The sequence below is a fragment of the Leptinotarsa decemlineata genome, unplaced genomic scaffold, assembly GCF_025532065.1.
Source record: "Leptinotarsa decemlineata unplaced genomic scaffold, Ldec_3_MD MMD2_P_RNA_scaffold_12, whole genome shotgun sequence".
NCBI classification, from domain to species: Eukaryota; Metazoa; Arthropoda; class Insecta; order Coleoptera; family Chrysomelidae; genus Leptinotarsa; species Leptinotarsa decemlineata.
In genome coordinates, this window is record NW_027412526.1 from 4833737 (window position 1) to 4855339 (window position 21603).

The 21603-nt window shown below is 34.9% G+C and overlaps 1 protein-coding gene across 6 annotated transcripts in view; it reads left to right on the forward strand.

Annotated features, from left to right (window-relative positions):
- Positions 1-21603, forward strand: part of LOC111516106 (choline/ethanolamine transporter flvcr2a) — a 91491-nt gene that overhangs the window by 13403 nt on the left and 56485 nt on the right. The gene's annotated exons all lie outside the window — the stretch shown is intronic.

The window sequence follows — 21603 nt, forward strand, 5'->3', positions numbered from 1 at the left end:
AAGTTTATTCCACACAAACTCAGTTCTCCAGATTAAAGAGTTCTTAAACAGTGAGTCGCCACTTCCCGTGAAAGTATCTATAGAAGAGATACAAATCCCCAACTTTTCTTCGACTTTCCAGGCTATCAAGGTTGTACATGATGTTCACGTCTCCAATCAGGTGGATGGCTGTTTTCTGGATGGAATCCAGCAACTTCAGGGTATGTTGGGGGGCAGAGCCCCCCAACAATACTCCAAAGAAGGTCTTTATAAAGCATCAAAATTTGCTGAGGTGTGTAAAATTTTCTGGTTCGGAACAGTGTTCCAAACTTTTGAGAAGCAGCCTTTGCAATTCCAGCGACATGATTGTGCCAAGACATATTGATGTCCTCTTTAACCCCCAACAAACTTATCGAAGCAAAAAGCGGAATTGTTTGACCTGACATTATTATATCCGAGGTTTATCTTCTTGGAGGAAACCGATGCCTGGGTTTTTGTGGCATTGAATTGAAGTTACTTTCATCCCCAAATTACTTCTAGATCATCATTAAGATATGCAACGTCCTGCTGCCGGTGAAGATGTGACTCCATAGTCGATGTCCTGGAATCCAAATGGAATGACGAGACAAGTGTGCTGTCTCTGTTGTCAGCGAAGCAATATATTGGATTCTTGTTTTTTTTAAATAAGTCGTTGATATTGATTGATTGATTGATTGATAGCACTTGATTGATGAAAATATATGCAAAACAGTATAATTAGTTGAAAAAAAAAAGATTGCTTCAACTAAAAGAGAAATAAGTAGAAATATATCACAAGAAGCGAAAAGACAAAGTGATCACAGTCAAAAAGTTCTAGTGAGAATACATTTTAAAATAAAACTTTGTTCACTGTGATCAATATCGCACATATCACATATTGAATTAAAGTTGTTACAAAGTATCGACACTGGTGCTTTCAAACTGTTATTTGTTCTGACAAGATCACAGTAAAATGTCGTTTGGTATCTGGAATTGAGGCGTGGGGTGCGGAAGTATGATATACAATAAAAAGAGGGTTGGAGACAATATGGATCCATAGCATCGAAGTTTGGCCAGCAAACCCACATGCCACAATCGGTCGAAGGCCTTAGAAATATCAAGCGCAACAGCTTTTGACTCTCCATGTTTCTCGATTGCATTATTCCAAATATGGGTGACATACGATAGAAGGTCACCTGTTGATCTTTGTTTCCGATGTTGAAGCCTTCCAAATATTTGAAGATATGCTGGTTTACGACTTTCTCCGTGATTATTGATATCACTGATAGCAAACCGACTGGTCTATAGTTGTTTGGAAGATTTTTCTTGCTCTTTTTGGGAATAGGCTGAACGCAAGCAAGAAGGAAAAACGTATCGATCTGGAATTGTTGAATGACGTCAACAGTGATCCAGATTTTCTTGAAAGGTTCATAATTGGTGACGAATCATGGGTTATGACATCGAAACCAAAGCCCAATCTTCCCAATGGAAGAGCCTGGAAGAGCCAAGACCTAAAAATGACGCCATTTTAGATCAAATGTCAAGGTTTCGCTTACTGTTTTCTTCGATTGTCTTGGCGTAGTGAATCAGGAGTTTTTGCCACATGGTCGTACGGTCAATAAGGAGTATTATCTGGAAGTTATGCACCGCAGCGTACGCAGCGCCCTCTAGATGTTACATAAAAATTAATACGAAATTATGATTTCCGACGTCAAAAAAACCCCGGGTACCAACTTTCGTGCAAATAACTTATTTTTGCAAGAGTTATTTTCAAAAAGCGAACAAAAACATTCAATTTCAACACCCGTATCTCCGAAACGAAGCATTTTCGGACGTCTCCACAAGTCCCTCGAAACGGCTCCTGCCGGCCTAGTTTACCTTGTTGAAAATTTCGCCAAGTTGTCAAAAGGTCTCAAAACACGCAATTAAACTAATGTGCCGATGACTAGATATGGCGCCGGCGCTCGTCTACCGCTACGCTATCGTATTTCCTGGTCCACACAAACAAGCAAATTGTGGAGACACCGACAAAGGCTGGGCACAGAGATGAGTTGCACTGTTGTCAGCTCTATATATAGGCGGATTCTTTTTTTTTGGTCATGTGGTCATTGCTTTATTCCGAACCGTAATAGATATGACTACGATTGAATGAAAAAAACATGGGGGCACCCCCCCTATTGGACTTAGAAAATGTTTGATTGTGGGGTAGAAACTAGTCCTACACTCTTGGCCATTACCAAATCGCAACCGATAACCTGCATGAGTTCTCTTAACTTTTTTTCTGATTGATTTGGCCGTTACTTGATGAAGATCAATAGTAATTTCATGAACTATGCGATTTGATCTTCGTTTTAAAAAATATGACATGTTTCGCTAACTCAGTAGCTTTTTAGTAGTTAGTAACATACTAAAAGTTAATTCTTTACTCTAATTTTAATATACCCCACGTAATCACCTTTGAAAACTACCTAGCCAGGTACTTACTCGATCATAATTACCTAAAGCATCTACCCAGGTACAGGTACACCCTCAATTATGATTACCTAGAGCATATTACATCAATTCTACATCGATGATATAATAATAATATCGTTTATTATAACATCCTTTATTTATTGTAACAACTTAATATTTCCATAAAAATATCTAGGTTTACACACCCTAAGGCTTCTAACATTATATATTCAATGAACCAAAAGAATTTCTAATCTCATTCCTGATCGAGGCACACGTTTTTCAGAGTTGGTGGTTTTTTATAACTCTCAAAACTAAAGATTTTCGTATCTTTTGATTCTCCTACTGACATCTCTAGGCGAGAGGCGCAACCCTTCCAATTCTGGTTAGAGTTCTACAATAATTGTTGATATATGTGTATGTATATTGATGTATATTGTTCCGTTACAGAGCTATCTAAGGTTACGCCAAGATTTTTAGCACTGTCTACTCAGTCATTGTCTGCGTTATCGAGAGTGAGCCTAAAGCTACGCTGAGTTTCTACTATTTGTCTGAGACCCTATGCATAAGGCCAAAGTTTTATTTGGATTGATTTTCAGTCCATGATTCTCCGAGTATAGGAATGTTTTGTGCAAATCTGTGTTTATATTGGCCACGCAACTTTCTACAAAGACTAGGACAACATCGGTTTCTAAGAAAACAAATTCAATAATGGTGTGCTATTTGAATCTAGCTGATCACTCAGTAGAATGTTTGCATTTTCAAATTTCTCATTTTCCATTGCTTGCAAATAATTCACTTCAAACCTTTATTTTCTACTAGTTGTGGCCACGGCTTCGTCTGCGTAGAATTTGGTTTGTCACATTATGTTTCGTGACAGATCAATCTAAACAAGAAATTACAATATTTTTTATCAACCTAAAAAATTCATGGAGAAAAAAAAACAAATAGAGAAACAGTAGAAATATTTAATCTGCGCAATCTTGTCATTAAATCATACTGACAGTTATTATGGTTATACATACAGAGTGGAATATCAATTTTGCACCAAAAAACTAGTAAATTTTAAACCATTTTCAACACACATCGATATACTAGTTCGAATAATAAATAGGACTGAATTTCGCTTTGAAATATTATTATAGTAATATGAGGAAGGCGCCTAAGGTTTATATGAGATACTAGTACTCTTTTTTATGAAGCTAGAACCATAAAAAATTGATATTTTTTGTTTTGTTACGTAGATGGATGTGATTTCAAATCGAAATATTGTTTTAAAATTTAAACAACTTTTCTCAATAAACTTTTTTAACAATGTCGGAAATAAGGGTAGTTTACTCTTGATCAACATTTCTAGTTTTTGTTATCCCCTGACAACTCATATCCAAGTTACCGCAATGCATCAATTTTTTGATTAAAAACAAAATTTTATGAAAAATGGATAATAAAATAGTTTCTCATAAGGTGCAAACTTTTTGAAACTCACTGTATGTTGAAAGGGACAAGAAGTATGTTTAACGAAAAAAATGTAAATTGGCAACACAGTCTCATCGCCTCCAGACCACCCCAACAGTCCAAAAGAATCTTTCAGAAGTCGCATTTCCTTCCTACATTTTTAATTAGAGAAATAATCATTAGGATTGTGTTCTAATTAACAACCGGAATCTCAAAATATATGTGTTGACTAGAAATAGGGATGAACATTCCGCCCAGGTAATGAAATATGGAGTTAGACCAGTGCGATAGCCAAATCATTATGTAACCATAGAAGGGTGATGAAGTATTTTTTACTTTATCTCGACATTTTCTTCAAAATTTATCTTTAAGGTTCACTCTTTTCTCGAGATTTCTACTTCTCGTCCAAAAACATTGAAATTATTGTAATTTGTAGGAAATCGAACTGAAAACTCTACTAAACCAGGTTTTAATCATCGACATCCAAACGATACATTTGATATATTAACAACAACACAACACACTCGTTCAACATTATTTCCAAGGAATCATTAATACAAGAACTATTATATGAAGTGAACATGGATTTCTGCAACAGAAATCACTAGAAAACTGTCAAAATCCAGAAAAAAGTGAAAAAAATAGAGGTTTCGTATGTCAGAGTTTTTGTAGCTTTTTTTTCAAACGTCAAAAATGTACCTTCGTCGCTAAAATAGTTGCCACTGAATATTAAATCAATATTTATGTGAATCCAATGAAAATCTCTATATTTGCAATAACAATTGAACAAATTATTCATCAATAGTAAATAAATTATTCGAAGAGCCTATAATAACAGCCATTATACGCAAGTAGAATACTATACTTTATCCACAACTAATGAAAAAGGTTGTTAGAGTTTTTTTGTTGGAAAATTTTGTTACATTACTTACAAATTTTTAGAAACACTATAATTTCATTCTAACAGGTATTTCATACAATACATTATTGTTCATATATACACAGTACATAGTTATCGAAAGTTAAAATAATTGTATAATATCTCATAATAATTAACACAAAAATTTATGTATTTAGCTTAACAAATATCACGTATTCAATCTTAGAAGATGATAGGTATTTATAATACAAGATACAAGATTATACAATACATTTGTTTAATGTCCCCTCCTTTTAATTTTTTGCACGGGTCAACTCAAAAAATTGAAATTTGGGATAATGAAATTTATGCATGAATATTTTATTTTGATGTGAAATTGACAGATAAATCTTTCAAGATGGCGACTGGGCGCCAATGGGAAAAAAATCAAACCTTCTGACTATCGTTTTAGTAATGCTCGTAATTTTTTTAATCTTCTAAATCTATACCTTGATGTAAGCTGATCATACTTCTAAGCATAATAGGTTGATTCATAGGTCATATTGTTTACTTTTCTTGACTTTTCCGGCAATAAATTTACTGAGGCAACTTTAGCAGCTACTCTAATTTTTGGTGGTGTTGAAGAAAAGTCATTTTCATTTCCTGTATCCATTTTTAGTTCGTTTTTTAACACAATTTAACACAAAATATCAAAACACTGAGAAATCTACACACACAAACAATAATGTTGACAGGTTTGAGTCAAATTTGTTTTGTTTCAAAATCTATTTCTATGTATAAACTGTTTTGAAAAATGTGGTATTGAGATACAGATACGATACTCAAATGACTCATTAATCACTGCCGTGATTATCATTAAGGTCGAGCAAACAGGCGTATAATGGCACATGTACAATAGTCGTGGATGAACATATTTATTTTTTCAATGATTAAACTGGGGGGGGGGAATCTGAGATGGTCCAAACTTGTTCCAATTCAACCCGATGTTTTGGTTCATTATCTGTCAAATATGTAAAAATTATTAAAATATTTTCAATATAAATGGGTGTTTACCTTTCTTTGTCAGTTAGTGTATACAGGGTGGGCCATCGAAAAGTTGACATGGAGGTTTTGGGTACTAATCTTGCAAATCCTAAAAAACACTTAGACAAGTCGATTTTTATTGGGAGGGGGCAGTTTTTCCCCATTTACAGCGTCGTCACTTCAACCCCGGAGCAGAGGGGTGAACAACCCTTGGAAATTTAAAAGGGAATAGGGGGCGACTTGCACATCGTTTGAAATATCTTGGAATTCTCTAAACAATGTTATACATTTTTTAAAATTTGGACGTATTTAAAAGAGTTTTTTCCGATAATTAACTTTTTCAATATTGTTAATAGCAACATATCGACGTGTTGTGATAACAATTGGTGAAAATAATAGTGCTAATAAGTGTTTAAGCGTTACATAATTATATTTCTACACCGTTCTCAAACTACTCAAAAAATGGGAGACATGGTCGGGCCTTCCACGTCGAAAAAGGTAAAACGGTCGGAGGCTCGGTCAGTAAGAGAAAAACAAATTGTACTGCGAATATTTCACTGTCTTGAAAGAGATCATCAGCCACCAAAAGATGACTTTGTGCATATGTGCTGTAATTCTACGGGTGTACCTCCGAATAACCAACCGGGCATTTCTACATCATTAGGTTCCACAATTACAAAAGATAAATTAGTTGATATGTGCTCTGATTATACCGGTGTACCAAAATCATCGATTTACAAAATACTAAGAAAGGCAGAAATTCATGGGGACGTACAAACGCCAAAAACTAGTAGCGGACGAAAAAAATCACAGTTGATGAAGAAGCCAAAACCAGTATACGCAGAACTGTTCACAGTTTCTTTTTCAGAAATGAGCTGCCCACACTACAAACAGTTCTGGAGGCACTTAGCGATCATGAATTGGTCCCAAAATTGGGTAAAGAAACTTTTGGGAAACTTGTACACGAAATGAAATTTACGTACGGAAAAGTTGACAGGAAAAGCATTCTCAAGAAATAATAGCATGGAGAAGAAACTATCTAAGAAAAATTGACGAATTTCGGAAGCTCAAAAAAAAATTGTACTTCATGGACGAGACATGGGTTAACCAAGGATATACGATCAAAAAAGTATGGCAGGATGGTAATATAACAAGTGCACGACAAGCCTTTATTGAAGGTTTGTCAGTTGGGTTAAAACAGCCATCTGGAAAAGGTAGTCGTCTGATAGTTACGCATATAGGAAGCGACAGTGGATTTTTACCAAATGGTGAATTAATATTTAAATCTAAGAAAACAGGCGACTATCATGAAGAGATGAATGCGGAGGTGTTTGGAAAATGGTTTGAAGGCATCATTCAACTTGTGGAACCTGGGTCTGTCATCGTCATGGACAATGCCCCATACCATAGTCGACATTTAGAACCATTACCGAAACAATCATGGAAAAAAGCAGCAATTCAAGAATGGTTAATCAATAAGAACATCCAATATAACAAAGATAGTTTAAAGACAGAACTACTTCAGCTAACAAAATTACACACAGACAAATATAAAAAATTCGCAGTGGATGAAATGGCGTTGAGTCGTGGAATTACTGTTTTAAGGTTACCACCATACCACTGCGAATTAAACCCAATAGAATTAATCTGGGCGCAAGTAAAAGGATATGTGGCACGAGAAAACAGAACATTTAAATTAGTGGACGTGCAACATCACCTACAAGAAGCTATTCGAACTGTTTCTGCAGAAGACTGGAAGAAATGCATGCAGCATGTTTTAAAAGAGGAGCAAAAAATGTGGGACGTAGACAACCGTATTGAACACAATATTGAACCAATCATAATTCACTTTGATGATAGCGGTAGCAACAGTGACGAATTAATATTGTTAATTTATTTGGTACCTACTATAATTACCACGATTATTACTCCGTTTTCATAAGGCCCACCTAATGACTACAACGATTAGGTAAATTACGATATTGCAAAGTTTTAATGAAATAAATGAAATATGTGTATGAATATTTTAACTAATTGTACTAAGAATTTTTCTTTCATTCTTAACCCTCTCAAAAATTAATAAGCACGCCCCCGATTTGCTGTCAACTGGGCTTACTTCTACTCTCAATCATTATTGGTTTTAGTATAGACGTTGTGCTACGAGAGCCACTGAACTGTTCAATCAACAACATGGGAACATGGGAACATGGAACAACATGGGCGCAGAATTTCGCGCAAGTGGATTTGTAGCAAATAAAAAACGGCAAATTGAATCACCAGAAACAAATGAGGCGACACAAGTGGTATATCTGGGCCATGTTGAGCTTGACCATACTTTGAGCACAAGAAAGTCAGCATTTGTTTCCGGAGTGTCACGAACTAGCATTCGGCGTATTTGAAAAACCCACAAAATGCATCCTTACAAGATTAAATTAACGCAAGAACAGAATGAAGATGATTTCGATCCACGCTTGCAATTTTGCGAGTTGGTTAGTGAACGAGCGGTGGAAAATCCACATTTTGTTTTCAACATTTGATTCAGTGAAGAATATTCTTATTTTCTAAATAAGAACATTCTTCACTGTTAGTTAATCACCTTAATTGTCGTTATTGGGCTGATTCAAATCCTCACATTTTTTATGCAGTGCATACTCAACGTTCGCAAAAATCAAATGTATGGGCTGGAATTTTTGGTGACCGTATTGTTGGCGCATTGTTTTTAGAAGGCAATTTAACCGGGCAAATGTATCTGGAGCTTCTGGAAGATACTATTAATCCCCTTCTCACTGATATTATTGAAAATGACCACAATTATCGGGAGGATCTGTTAATATTTCAACAACACTATCGAATGGCCACCACGATCACCAAACCTTTCGCCGTTAGATTTCTTTCTGTGGGGTCATTTGAGAAGTAGAATTTACTGTACTCCTCCTGCATCACTGGAGGATTCACGGCAACGAATCACAAATGAATGTCGCAAAATCACTCCAAAAATGCTCCACAATGTTCGAGAACGTTTTCAGCAGAATCTCTATTATTGCATGGAAGCTGGAGGTGCCTATTTTGAGCATATGCTAACATGAGAATAAAGTAAGTAACTTCAACTCTAAATTTAATATGGTTCGTCCAGATTAAAAAAAATGTACACCGTTGTTTAGAGAATTCCAAGATCTTTCAAACGATGTGCGACTCGCCCCCAATTCCAAGGGTTGTTCACCCCTCTGCTCCGGGGTTGAAGTGACGACGCTGTAAATGGGGAAAAACTATCCCCTTCCCATTGAAAATCGACTTGTTTGAGAGTTTTTTCGGATTTGCAAGATTAGTACCCAAAACACAGTATTTCTGTATACAGTAGTTTCACTCAGCGTCGGTCCCTTTGATGTCGGTGTCCAGGAGTTTCATTTTTTATAATGATGACGTATTTGACACTAATGACATTTCTCCCTACTACAATCTCAACCAAAGCGTGTATACACTGCTCAACATAACAACTATTCATATAAACTGCTAAAAAAAAACAGTCTATGAAAACCATGTTGGGCACCTGAGAAAATTGTACAAATGATAATTTTGCATTTGTGTAATATTGAAGTAACCCAGATCATTTGGGCAATGATGAACTAAGTTTCAAGTAGATTTTAAAAATTCATGGAATCGGCAGATGTTCATATTCGAATGTGACAAAATATATTTTCATTTCAACAAGAAAAAAGACAAGATAATGAACGTGTTTTGTTATTCATGAACCATGGTACGAATCCATGCGAAATTTCTTTGTAGTGATTTTTGGGGCCAAATATAGCATATTCATTTATTGATTGGAGAATTCAAGATGGCGGACGAGTTTGCCGATTCGATTATATTAAGGACCAATTATTAAAAATATTCCTAATCGAATTCATCACTCAAGATTAAGGAATCTGTAGAGCCTATTCTTTCTGAATTATGTAGTTACTATTCAGGACTTGAAGAAGTAAAAAAGTAATTAAGTATGTAGTCTTCAATCATACAAAAATAATTTTTTTGTATGTATGTACTAACTATAAATGTATGTGAGAGTTTTCGGAGTCGGAAGTTATGAATTATTTACACTGTAAGATAATAGGTTGTTTTGCTGCTTCCAGCTTTTATCCAAATAAAAATTGATAATAAAATCACTGACAAGTCCAAATGCATTTTGACTATACCATTATATATGTTTTCCGACAGAAAACAACTACTTCTTTAGCTAATAACTCGACATATATTGACAAATGTTGATATTTGAATCTATACAAGTCTAGATGTCTAATCAACCCCAAAAAGTTGCTGCGTAGATTAAAAACAGTTATTCTAAATGAAACATGTCCTATTAGTCAGCAACTTCTTATATAATGTAAATTTGACTATCAAAAATACCTTACGACTGTTAACCTTTCGGAATCCAAGTCGCCTCAGACATAATTGCAAGGATTCTCACTTTGAAGAAACAACTTTGCAAGAGCTCTCTAGGACAAATAGTGGGACTTCGCCTGATTCGAACAAGGAACCAACTGCGAACCGTTTTGAAGTGTTCCTCATCAGTGCAGACCATGCTATCACGGTTGTATACACACAGGGACTCGTTATTCCTCCTAGAGAGCTCTTGCACAGTACCATGGTTCATGAATAACAAAACTCGTTCTTCATCTTGTCTTTTTTCTTGTTGAAATTAAAGTATATTTTGTCACATCCGATCCCATGAATTTTTAAAATCTACTTGAAACATAGTTCATCATTGTCGAAATGATCTGGGTTACTTGAATATTACACAAATGCAAAATTATCATTTGTACAATTTTCTTAGATGCCCAATATGGTTTTCATCGACTGTATTTTTTTGAGCAGTTTATATGAATATTTGTTATGTTGAGCAGTGTTTAAACGCTTTGATTGCATGCCTGTCTTAAACTCGTCGTTTGCGCAGTCCTAAGACATCGACGCGTGGGTCTGCGCGTAGGAAAATTCAAACCACAAATCAGCCTTTATGAAATTACTGTATACAAAATACTGTGCCCAAAACCTCCATGTCAAGGTTGCGATGACCCACCCTGTATAGCGTTATTGGAACGTTTGAAGGCCGAAATTGCAGAGAAACTTTTCAGCCCATGTGTTACTTCTCCATCTTTGAACAAAAAAATGTGTGAATCTTCGGAAGAAAGCAATTAATTTCAAAATGAAATCTTTGAATGTGTGGATCGTGCAAAGAGGTAACTTTAGGACTCAAACAGTGTAACTAGTTAAGGTTTTATGATGTTGGAATTTCTAGAAAATGAAGAAAAATGCGGCATGCGGGTCATATCTCCACCGAACCCAACTTTGGGTAAATAATCAGATTTCACAGTCTCCAATAAGAGGTCTTTCTGCCCGTGAAGCGGCTTACCACTTACGATAAGAGTCAAAAGTAATCAAAGGCTATTTTTACGACCCCCAAAAATGCATTAAAATTCAGCTAATGGGGCTCAAGAATCGCGATATCTTGGCGCCCCGACGTACGACTTGTTAATGTTATGTAAACTGTCAAGTGAGTCTGAAAACACTGTCTAGTCAGTCAAAAGGGTCCTGATGACGATGCTAATTATGTGGGTACACACCAAGACTTTCTTTTTTGTACAAACAATTTCTGAAACTTTGTTCTTGTAAGCGGAATGGCGAAAATTGATTGCGAAGAGATATATACTTGTAGAACCAATTACGTAGATAAATACCGGGTGTCCAAAAAGTCTTAGTACGGGTTATTATCTGTGAAGTCAGTGTATGTTGATCACAACACAACAAAAAAATATTTTTTGAATGTTTCCTACACTAAATTAGTCAATTTCTACTAATTTTGGGGTGATAAAAACGAAAATAACAATGAAAAATTTTTATTAGCTCTGGTTTTTGAGATACACAATACTTAATCTTAAAGAGTAGTTATACTATACGTGAAAAGTGAAAGTACATAAAACAATATTGTTATGTTTCTTTTAGAATATTTTAAGTACAAAATTAATAAAAAAAAACCATTATTCTTAGTGTTTTGACAAATAAAAGAAGTTTGTACCACCAAATTTCAATTAAGTCCATCCGATTCATTGTAAGATCGCTGTCGTTTAGCTTGTCTTTTATAAAACACTTCTGGAGCATCCCTACACACAGACCAGCAGTAGTCTGCAAGCATTGCTTCATTCCAACGGCCCTGATATCTCTGTTCCATTAAGGCAATGTCTTGATGGAATCTTTCTCCATGTTCGTCACTCACAGCTCCACAGTTTTGTGGGAAGAAATTAAGATGAGAGTGAAGAAAATTAATTTTTAAGGACATGTTGCATCCAAGTTGGTGGTAAGCTTGAAGAAGCTCTTTAACCAATGCTGTGAAGTTATCATCTCTTTTGTTACCTAAAAACCCATGTACAACCCCCTTAAAGGCTTCCCAGGCTCTTTTTTCATTTCCTGTTAAAATCATGTCAAAAGCAGGATCATTTACGATTTCACGGATTTGAGTCCCAATAAAGATTCCTTCCTTGACTTTAGCATCACTCAACCTGGGAAACTTTGCTCTCAAGTACTTAAAAGCTTGTCCTTCCTGGTCCATGGCCTTCACAAAGTTTTTCATTAGTCCCAACTTAATATGTAATGGGGGAAGGAGAACATCCTTAGGATCTACAAGAGGCTCGTAAACTACATTTTTCTCATTAGGGTTTAGGTCTCGTGTAGGCCAGTTCATTTTTTTATAGTGAGATTTTCTATCCCGACTGTCCCACAGACACAAAAAACAACAGTACTTGGTGAACCCTAATTGCATTCCTAGGAGTATAGCAATGACTTTCAGATCACCACAGATGTGCCACTTGTGTTGTTCATATTTGATTGATTGGAGAAGTGTTTTCATATTTATATACGTTTCCTTCATGTGAACTGCATGACCTATAGGAATAGAGGGTAGCTGATTTCCATTATGCAGAAGTACAGCTTTTAAGCTTAGTTTTGAAGAGTCTATAAACAGTCTCCATTCAGATGGAGTGTGATCCAAATTCAAGCAGTCCATCAAACCATTAACATCAGAACAAACTACGAGGTTTTCTTTTTTCTCAAAAAAAGGAAGCAAATCTTTTTGACGCTGTCTGTACTGAGATATTTTCACATCATGTTTTAGAAGATTCCACTGTTGTAGTCTTGACCCTAACAGCTCAGCCTTTTCCTTAGACAAGCGAAGATCTCTTATAAGGTCACTCAACTCTGCTTGACTAATTCTGTGCGGATCACTAGACCTATCGCTTACCTCAAAATCAGGGTCATAGGATGTAGAAGGATGGGTTGCTCCTTCTAAACAGTCTTCATCACCTTTCTCTAAAATTTCATAGTTTTGGGGTGGAGAAGGGACTGGCAAATTGTCTGAGTGTGGTACAGGCCGAAGAGCAGATGGGAGATTAGGGTATTTAACCGTTCCTCTTTTCTTCATAGATAAACCTTGCTTAATGGGAGGAGTTAAGCAGAAATAACAGTCGTCTGAATGATTGGTAGGCTCACGCCAAACCATAGGTACTGCAAAAGCCATTGCCCGGTTTTTATTTTTCAGCCACTCTCGCAATATGACGGAACAAGAATTACAACATATATGAGGAGCCCATGATTTATCTTGGTCCCCAACTTTCACACCAAAATAATGTTCATAGGCTGTCTTAACGATAGGTGTCATTTTACGTTTCTGAGCCTTAAATGTTATTTCACCACATATATAGCAAAAGCTATCGACAGAATTCACACACTTTCGAGGCATTTCAGATCAGCACTTAAATTAATTTAAAAATCAACTTCACACGATAATTTCAATAGCAACCACGTGCGTACAATTGACAAACTCACATAGGTTATGTTTACTACTTAAGAACAGCTGATGAGAGGGGTGTTATGTAAACAAACATGTGTACCAACTGTTGGTGATGAAATATTTCATTTGTTGAAAACTCAATATACATATATATATAATATAATGATACTATATCTTGAAAACAAGAGCTAATATATAATTGTTATGGTCACTTTCGGTTTTAACACGTGGAAATACATTAAAATCATCTAATTTCAACCCCGAAACAAAAACTTTGTTGTGTTGTGATAATCGAAATTTATTCATCAATTTATAATTTTTCCCCTTCAAAGCAGCCCTTCTCAGATATAATACATTTGCGCCAACGTTTCTCCAATCTTGGAAGCAGTTTTGATATTTCCTTGAGCTCTAATAACAATTCACTTTTCATCTCCTCAGTCGTCGCAGATCGCCGTCTTTCCATGGGTTGCTTCAAACTTGGGCACAGGAAAAAGTCGCGGGGTGGCAAATCAATCAATCAATATTTATTTCCATTTTTCGACATGACTTACATGTATTGGAATTGTCAATTGGCAGGTGAATTAGTACATTGAAATAAAATAAAACTTTACAGCAAAAAAGAATAAATATAGTTTAAAAAATCTAAAAAACACGCTTTTAAAGAACATCGAACTAAAAAGTTAAAAATATTTTTTTTAAATAAGTAAGCATAAAACAATAATTTTGTGAAAAAAGCGACGGGCGCCTGATATACAAAAATATGGCGCAAAGCGCCCACGCTTATTTAAAAAAATTATTTTTAACTTTTTTGTTCGATGTTCTTTAAAAGTGTGTGTTTTCAGATTTCTTAAACAATATTTATTTTTCACTTTTTAGTCCGATTTATTGTCAAAAAAAATTTTTTTTTCAGTTCTAGTCACTAGTATTATAAATATTTAACACACGGCGCACGAATGTAAAATTCCTGTCAAACAACATTATAAAGTTTGAGGTCTCGAATTCTATAGTAATACTGAGATGCAGTAAGTCTCCAAAAAAAGGGCGGACAGTTGTAAAATTTGTTTCGAAGTAAAGAGAAAATTTGCAGTAATAATTTCAAAAAACAATTTAGTCTTGATGTTTTGATTTGAAGTTTTATTCAAAATATTCATGGACTAAAAATATTTTTTCAGTGAATAATTTTATTTTTCAAATCAATCTTTTGATTTGATATGTATGTCAACCACCTTAATTCTGATTTTTAGATTTTTTTAAATTCGACTAAAAAAACTTCACGTTATAGTTTTTCGTCTGAGGGGGTGAAAATGTGCTAAAAATATCAAAAAATTTCTGGACATGAAAAATCGACTTTGTACATCTACAACATTGAGATATGCTATTCCTGAAGATCTATTAGACGGAAAAAACTTCACGTCATAGTTTTCCAGGCCGTCGGAGGGGGTGAACATGGGGTGAAAATATCAAAAAATTTCTTAACATGAAAAAAATCGACTTTGCACACCTACAAAATTGAGGTATGTTATTCCTGATGATCTATTCGACAGAAAAAACTTCAGGATGAACACCCGGAAAAACAACACATCATATTCTACCATCCGTGAAAACCTACATTGTAATATATATATATACAGAGTGACCCATTTGAAAGCGGGCCACCTCTCTAAAACTGTTATTTATTATCCGATTCAGAAGTTTTTTTTTTCAATAGATAGAGCGTCAATAGTTCTATTAGAGTGCTGTGAAGTCGAAATATAAATAAAATTTTCAAGGCCTACTTCGAATTTTTTTCAAGGTCAAAAATCCAAAAAACATACTAGCGATTTTTTTATATGAAATTTGACGACGCCACTGGATTTGTGATGCTTTCAAATGGTTGTGACTGAAATTTCAAGATGAAATATGTTTTTTTAACAGAAATATAGCATAAGTAAAATTTTTATCACTTTATCTAAATATTTCGAATTGTCGTCATATTAAATCACAATATTATTAATAATATCGTTTAAAATGCTCTTTCACGTCGTTAGCAGTCGAGCTTGTAAACAGCAGTTATTCAAAATGGTGTCAAATTATGTTTCTTTCAAACAGAACTCCATAAAGTATAGAAGATAGTTATGTCCATCAAAACACTGCAGTTTTTTTGTCATCAGAGAAATGAAATATACATCTTTACATCAAATAGTAATCAATATTCAATAATCAATAATAACCAATACTGATGAAATAAATGAACTACAACAAAAAAATGGATTGAGATGAGAGTGCCCAGACATTAATTTCCGTACTTTGTAACTAATTTCCGATTTAATTCGATACGTTTATTCTACCATTTTCTAATGCTAACTAATCATAAGATTCGATCAAAATTCGATCATTGGTTTGGGGTAACATTTATGCAAGCCTGGTCTTATTCTTTCACGCAGTTCCTCTTTGGTGGTTGTCAGTTATTCCGAATATCTACATATCTTGGTTTCATTCAAACATGTTTGGGATGCCACATTTCGAAAATATTATTTTTATTAGAAGGCTTTGAAAGTTAAGTTGCCGTGGAGATGACAAGTCATTAAAATAAAAGACGAAAAGACACAAATTTGTCAGTATTAATAGTGAAGTTTATAACTCTTCAAGTACCTACACTAATAAAGAAGTATGGCAGATAATTTGACTTTGCAGGAGAAAATTGAAATAGTAAAACTTCGTGGTAACAACGACAGATCCGAAAGGGAAGTATGTAGAATTTTCAATAACATGCATCCGGAGCGTCGAAATATTAGCAGAGCTACAGTTGGAAGAGTAAACAAAATTTTCAATCAGTATGGAGCTGTTAGTAAACATATCCTGAAGAATATTAATACTGTACAAAGGCAGAGACGAAATAATTCTGAACGAATTCGAAATTATTTTAATAATAATCCGAAAACAAGTGTGAGAATTGCAAGTTTGGACATCAACTTACCGCGTGAAACAATAAGGAGAAATCTTAGGAAATATAATAATATGAAGCCCTTTAAACCAAAGTTTCTTCACACCTTAGAAGAAGGCGATAATGAAAAGAGGATGGAGTATAGTTTATGGGCTCAAGGAGAATATCTAAATAACAGGAATTTTCTGAAAAAAATTTTGTTCAGTGAAGAGGCAACATTCACAACCAATGGAACAGTTAATTCTCAAAATTCAAGGTACTGGACGGAAGAAAATCCACATTGGATAATAAATTGCAGAAGACAGTACTCCCAAAAAATAAATGTTTGGTGCGGAATATTACATACCAGAATAATTGGCCCCTTTTTTTTTGAAAACAATTTGAATGGTCAAATTTTTTTGAATTTTTTGAAAAACGAGTTTTCCAACGCTATGGATGAACTTCCACTAGCAGAAGAGGCCCATATTCTATTTCAATTAGATGGCTGTTCCATCCACAATAGCAGGATTGTTAGAGATTGGCTGGAAGAAAATTTTCCTAATCGGTGGATAGGGCGAAATAGTTCACTGATTGAGTTTCCCCCCAGATCCCCGGACTTGACTCCACTTGATTTTTTTTTATGGGGCACCGTTAAGGAAAAAGTATACAAAACTCGCCCAACGAGCAAAGAGGAACTGCGTGAAAGAATAAGACAGGCTTGCAGAGATATCACCCCAAATCAATTATTGAATGTTTTGGTTAACATTAGAAAACGATATGATAAATGTATCGAATTGAATGGAGATTTGGTGGAACAGTCCAAAATTTAATGTGTGGGCATTGTCATGTTAATACATTCTTTTGTAGTGGTTCATTTATGGTTTTAATATTGATAATTATATTATGATATAAAGATGTGTATTTCTATTCTTTGACAACAAACTGCAGTGTGCTAATAAAGATAACTATATCGCACATAAAGTTGTTATGTTCTGAAGAAGTATTTCAAACCATATTATTTACAAAATTGTTATTTAATATACAACTATTTGAATTATTTTGACAGTGATTGGTATATTTTACTTATGCCATATTTCTGTTAAAAAACATTATTTTATCTTGAAATTTCAGTCACAACCATTTGAAAGCATCACAAATCCAGTGGCGTCGTCAAATTTCATATAAAAAAATCGCTAGTATGTTTTTTGGATTTTTGACCTTGAAAAAAATTCGAAGTAGGCCTTGAAAATTTTATTTATATTTCGACTTCACAGCACTCTAATAGAACTATTGACGCTCTATCTATTGAAAAAAAAAACTTCTGAATCGGATAATAAATAACAGTTTTAGAGAGGTGGCCCGCTTTCAAATGGGTCACTCTGTATATATATATATATATATATATATATATATATATATATATATATATATATATATATATATATATATATATATATATATATATATATATATATATTCACTATTGGGTTGCAGCAATTGATAAGTGAACTCTTTATAACTATTCTCAAGCTTTCGAGTAACTTAAACTCATCGTCAGGGATACTAGAAAATACAAATTACAAATTTTTGATAATAGAATATAATATAAATGTAAATGTACAAATTTTCGTGTAATCTTCAACCTCAGATTCGTCACTGTTGCTACCGCTATCATCAAAGTGAATTATGATTGGTTCAATATTGTGTTCAACACGGTTGTCTACGTCCCACATTTTTTACTCCTCTTTTAAAACATGCTGCATGCATTTCTTCCAGTCTTCTGCAGAAACAGTTCGAATAGCTTCTTGTAGGTGATGTTGCACGTCCACTAATTTAAATGTTCTGTTTTCTCGTGCCACATATCCTTTTACTTGCGCCCAGATTGATTCTATTGGGTTTAATTCGCAGTGGTATGGTGGTAACCTTAAAACTGTAATTCCACGACTTAACGCCATTTCATCCACTGCGAATTTTTTATATTTGTCTGTGTGTAATTTTGTTAGCTGAAGTAGTTCTGCCTTTAAACTATCTTTGTTATATTGGATGTTCTTATTAATTTACCATTCTTGAATTGCTGCTTTTTTCCAAGATTGTTTCGGTAATGGTTCTAAATGTCGACTAGGGTATGTGGCATTGTCCATGACGATGACAGACCCAGGTTCCACAAGTTGAATGATGCCTTCAAACCATTTTTCAAACACCTCCGCATTCATCTCTTCATGATAGTCGCCTGTTTTCTTAGATTTAAATATTAATTCACCATTTGGTAAAAATCCACTGTCGCTTCCTATATGCGTAACTATCGGACGACTACTTTTTCCAGATGGGTGTTTTAACCCAACTGACAAACCTTCAATAAAGGCTTGTCGTGCACTTGTTATATTACCATCCTGCCATACTTTTTTGACCGTATGTCCTTGGTTAATCCATGTCTCGTCTGATGAAGTACAATTTTTTTTTGAGCTTCCGAAATTCGTCAATTTTTCTTAGATAGTTTCTTCTCCATGCTATTATTTCTTGACAGTCAATGAGAATGCTTTTCCTGTCAACGTTTCCGTACGTAAATTTCATTTCGTGTACAAGTTTCCTAAAAGTTTCTTTACCCAATTTTGGGACCAATTCATGATCGCTAAGTGCCTCCAGAACTGTTTGTAGTGTGGGCAGCTCATTTCTGAAAAAGAAACTGTGAATAGTTCTGCGTATACTGGTTTTGGCTTCTTCATCAACTGTGATTTTTTTTCGTCCGCTACTAGTTTTTGGCGTTTGTACGTCCCCATGAATTTCTGCTTCTCCTAGTATTTTGTAAATCGATGATTTTGGTACACCGGTATAATCAGAGCACATATCAACCAATTTATCTTTTGTAATTGTGGAACTTAATGATGTAGAAATGCCCGGTTGGTTATTCGGAGGTACACACGTAGAATTACAGCACATATGCACAAAGTCATCTTTTGGTGGCTGATGATCTCTTTCAAGACAGTGAAATACTCGCAGTACAATTTGTTTTTCTCTTACTGACCGAGACTCCGACTGTTTTACTTTTTTCGACGTGGAAGGCCCGACCATGTCTCCCATTTTTTGAGTAGTTTGAGAACGGTGTAGAAATATAATTATGTAACGCTTAAACACTTATTAGCACTATTATTTTCACCAATTGTTATCACAACACGTCGATTGCTGACTAACTTAACTGTAAAACGTACAATTCACGCTGTATAATTCACAAACCAATGATACGCTCATGGCTGCAAGTACATTAGTGAGGACTGCAACGATGAGATGGAAGTTACGGTATAGTGACAAAGACAGAAATATCGTTGCGTACAGCGTTGCCACTAGTTGTAATAAATATCTAACACTATACAGAAAATAATGAATTTTAACTGATCAGTAATCAGGAAATGTATAAGTATTACTCAATACAAGCTCATTACTGATTTTTGTCATAAATAATACCTTTTAATCGTACTAGTATTGTGTATTATCTATAATTTGCCACAACCTACAACTCTGCTGCTTACTATATTTTGATTCTGCTATAAACTGGTAACGTAAAATTTAGATATGACAACGCGCTTTACTCTCAATGATTATTGGTTTTACTATAGGTGTACAGATTCAATTTTCGAAGATACGATATTTTCAACTTTCCACCCCATTTTCAACTTTCCACCCCATTTTCACCACTTCAGACGGCCTGGAAAACTATGACGTAAAGTTTTTTCTGTCGAATAGATCATCAGGAATAACATATCTCAATTTGGTAGGTGTACAAAGTCAATTTTTCATGTTACGATTTTTTCAAATATTTCCACACTATTTTCACCCCTTCAGACAGTTCAATAAACTAGGACGGTTTTTTTCTTTATTAAATCAGTCAATAAGCGCATCATTTTGAAAAATGGTAGGTGTGCAGAGTCGGTAAATGAAAAAATAATAATTTGATATTTTTTTCTCAGTGTACGTTGTGGATGTGGATAACTTCACACTCTTCTCAGTTGCATATACTAAACTGCATTGTTCTAATTGCCAATAATATCAAATATCTCTTAATCGGAAAGAGGTAAATCAAAATTATTACTAGCAATTACCTACGTTCTATGTTCTAACATAATAAATAAAATAGAATATGAAAAATTTTCGCACAATAACGTGTGTTTCACAATAAAATAAAACAAAAACCCAATTTTCTCAAAACTTAAGTATTGCAGATAGGACCTATCTTGTTAGGTCGGCAGAACTGATGATGCCTGTGGCGGGTCGAAACAACGCTCTCTGGTGTTGAACCTTGAATGCGTTCTGTTCGGGCTCCGGTTTTCAAACTTCGATAATAGGATTTGTTTCTTGTGTTTACCTGTTGACTTATTGCCAAATAGTTATAAATCCGCGTTCATTCATTCAATAAGTACTTCGTCCCCGACCCATCATAAACCCCTGTCGCTTCTGACAGGTACACGAAGAATAAACAAAAACTACATCCTAACAAGACTGGTACTGGCTATCATTGTATTTCCGGTAAGGTGCCGTACCGTCCACTTGACTTTTGTAAAGTGTTAAAAAGCCGAGGGTGGTGTGGCGCCCGAGAAAGACAGTCTCCGAAACCCTCTGGCGCTGAGGCAAGTCCAGACCGACCATCTTAACACCTTTGGCTGTATGGTAATGACACAGAATATTGCTATTCTGCGGTAATGACCTCGAGTCGCCGGAAATTTGTCGCTGAATACTTTAAGTGTTCATGGGATTGACTTTTGTTGTTGGGTGATTACGTGGTGCGACGGCATTTATGAATATTTTCTCGAATCGGTGGTAATTACGGGGATTAGCTAAAATGAAGAAAGCTTTCGTGAGTGGCTTTCCTACGATGTGCTGCTCATGTAGATCGAAAAATTGTAGGGACAATGAGCACAAAAATGATTTAATCCAGTCATTTTAGGTTTGTTAAACCTCAATCTGCGGAAAAGTTCCTACTAAGCTGAATTTTGGTATACACCTTCATTATGGCGTTTTAATGGAGATGTGAAAAATCGACATTGATATCGTGCCGGCTAAAAAAGT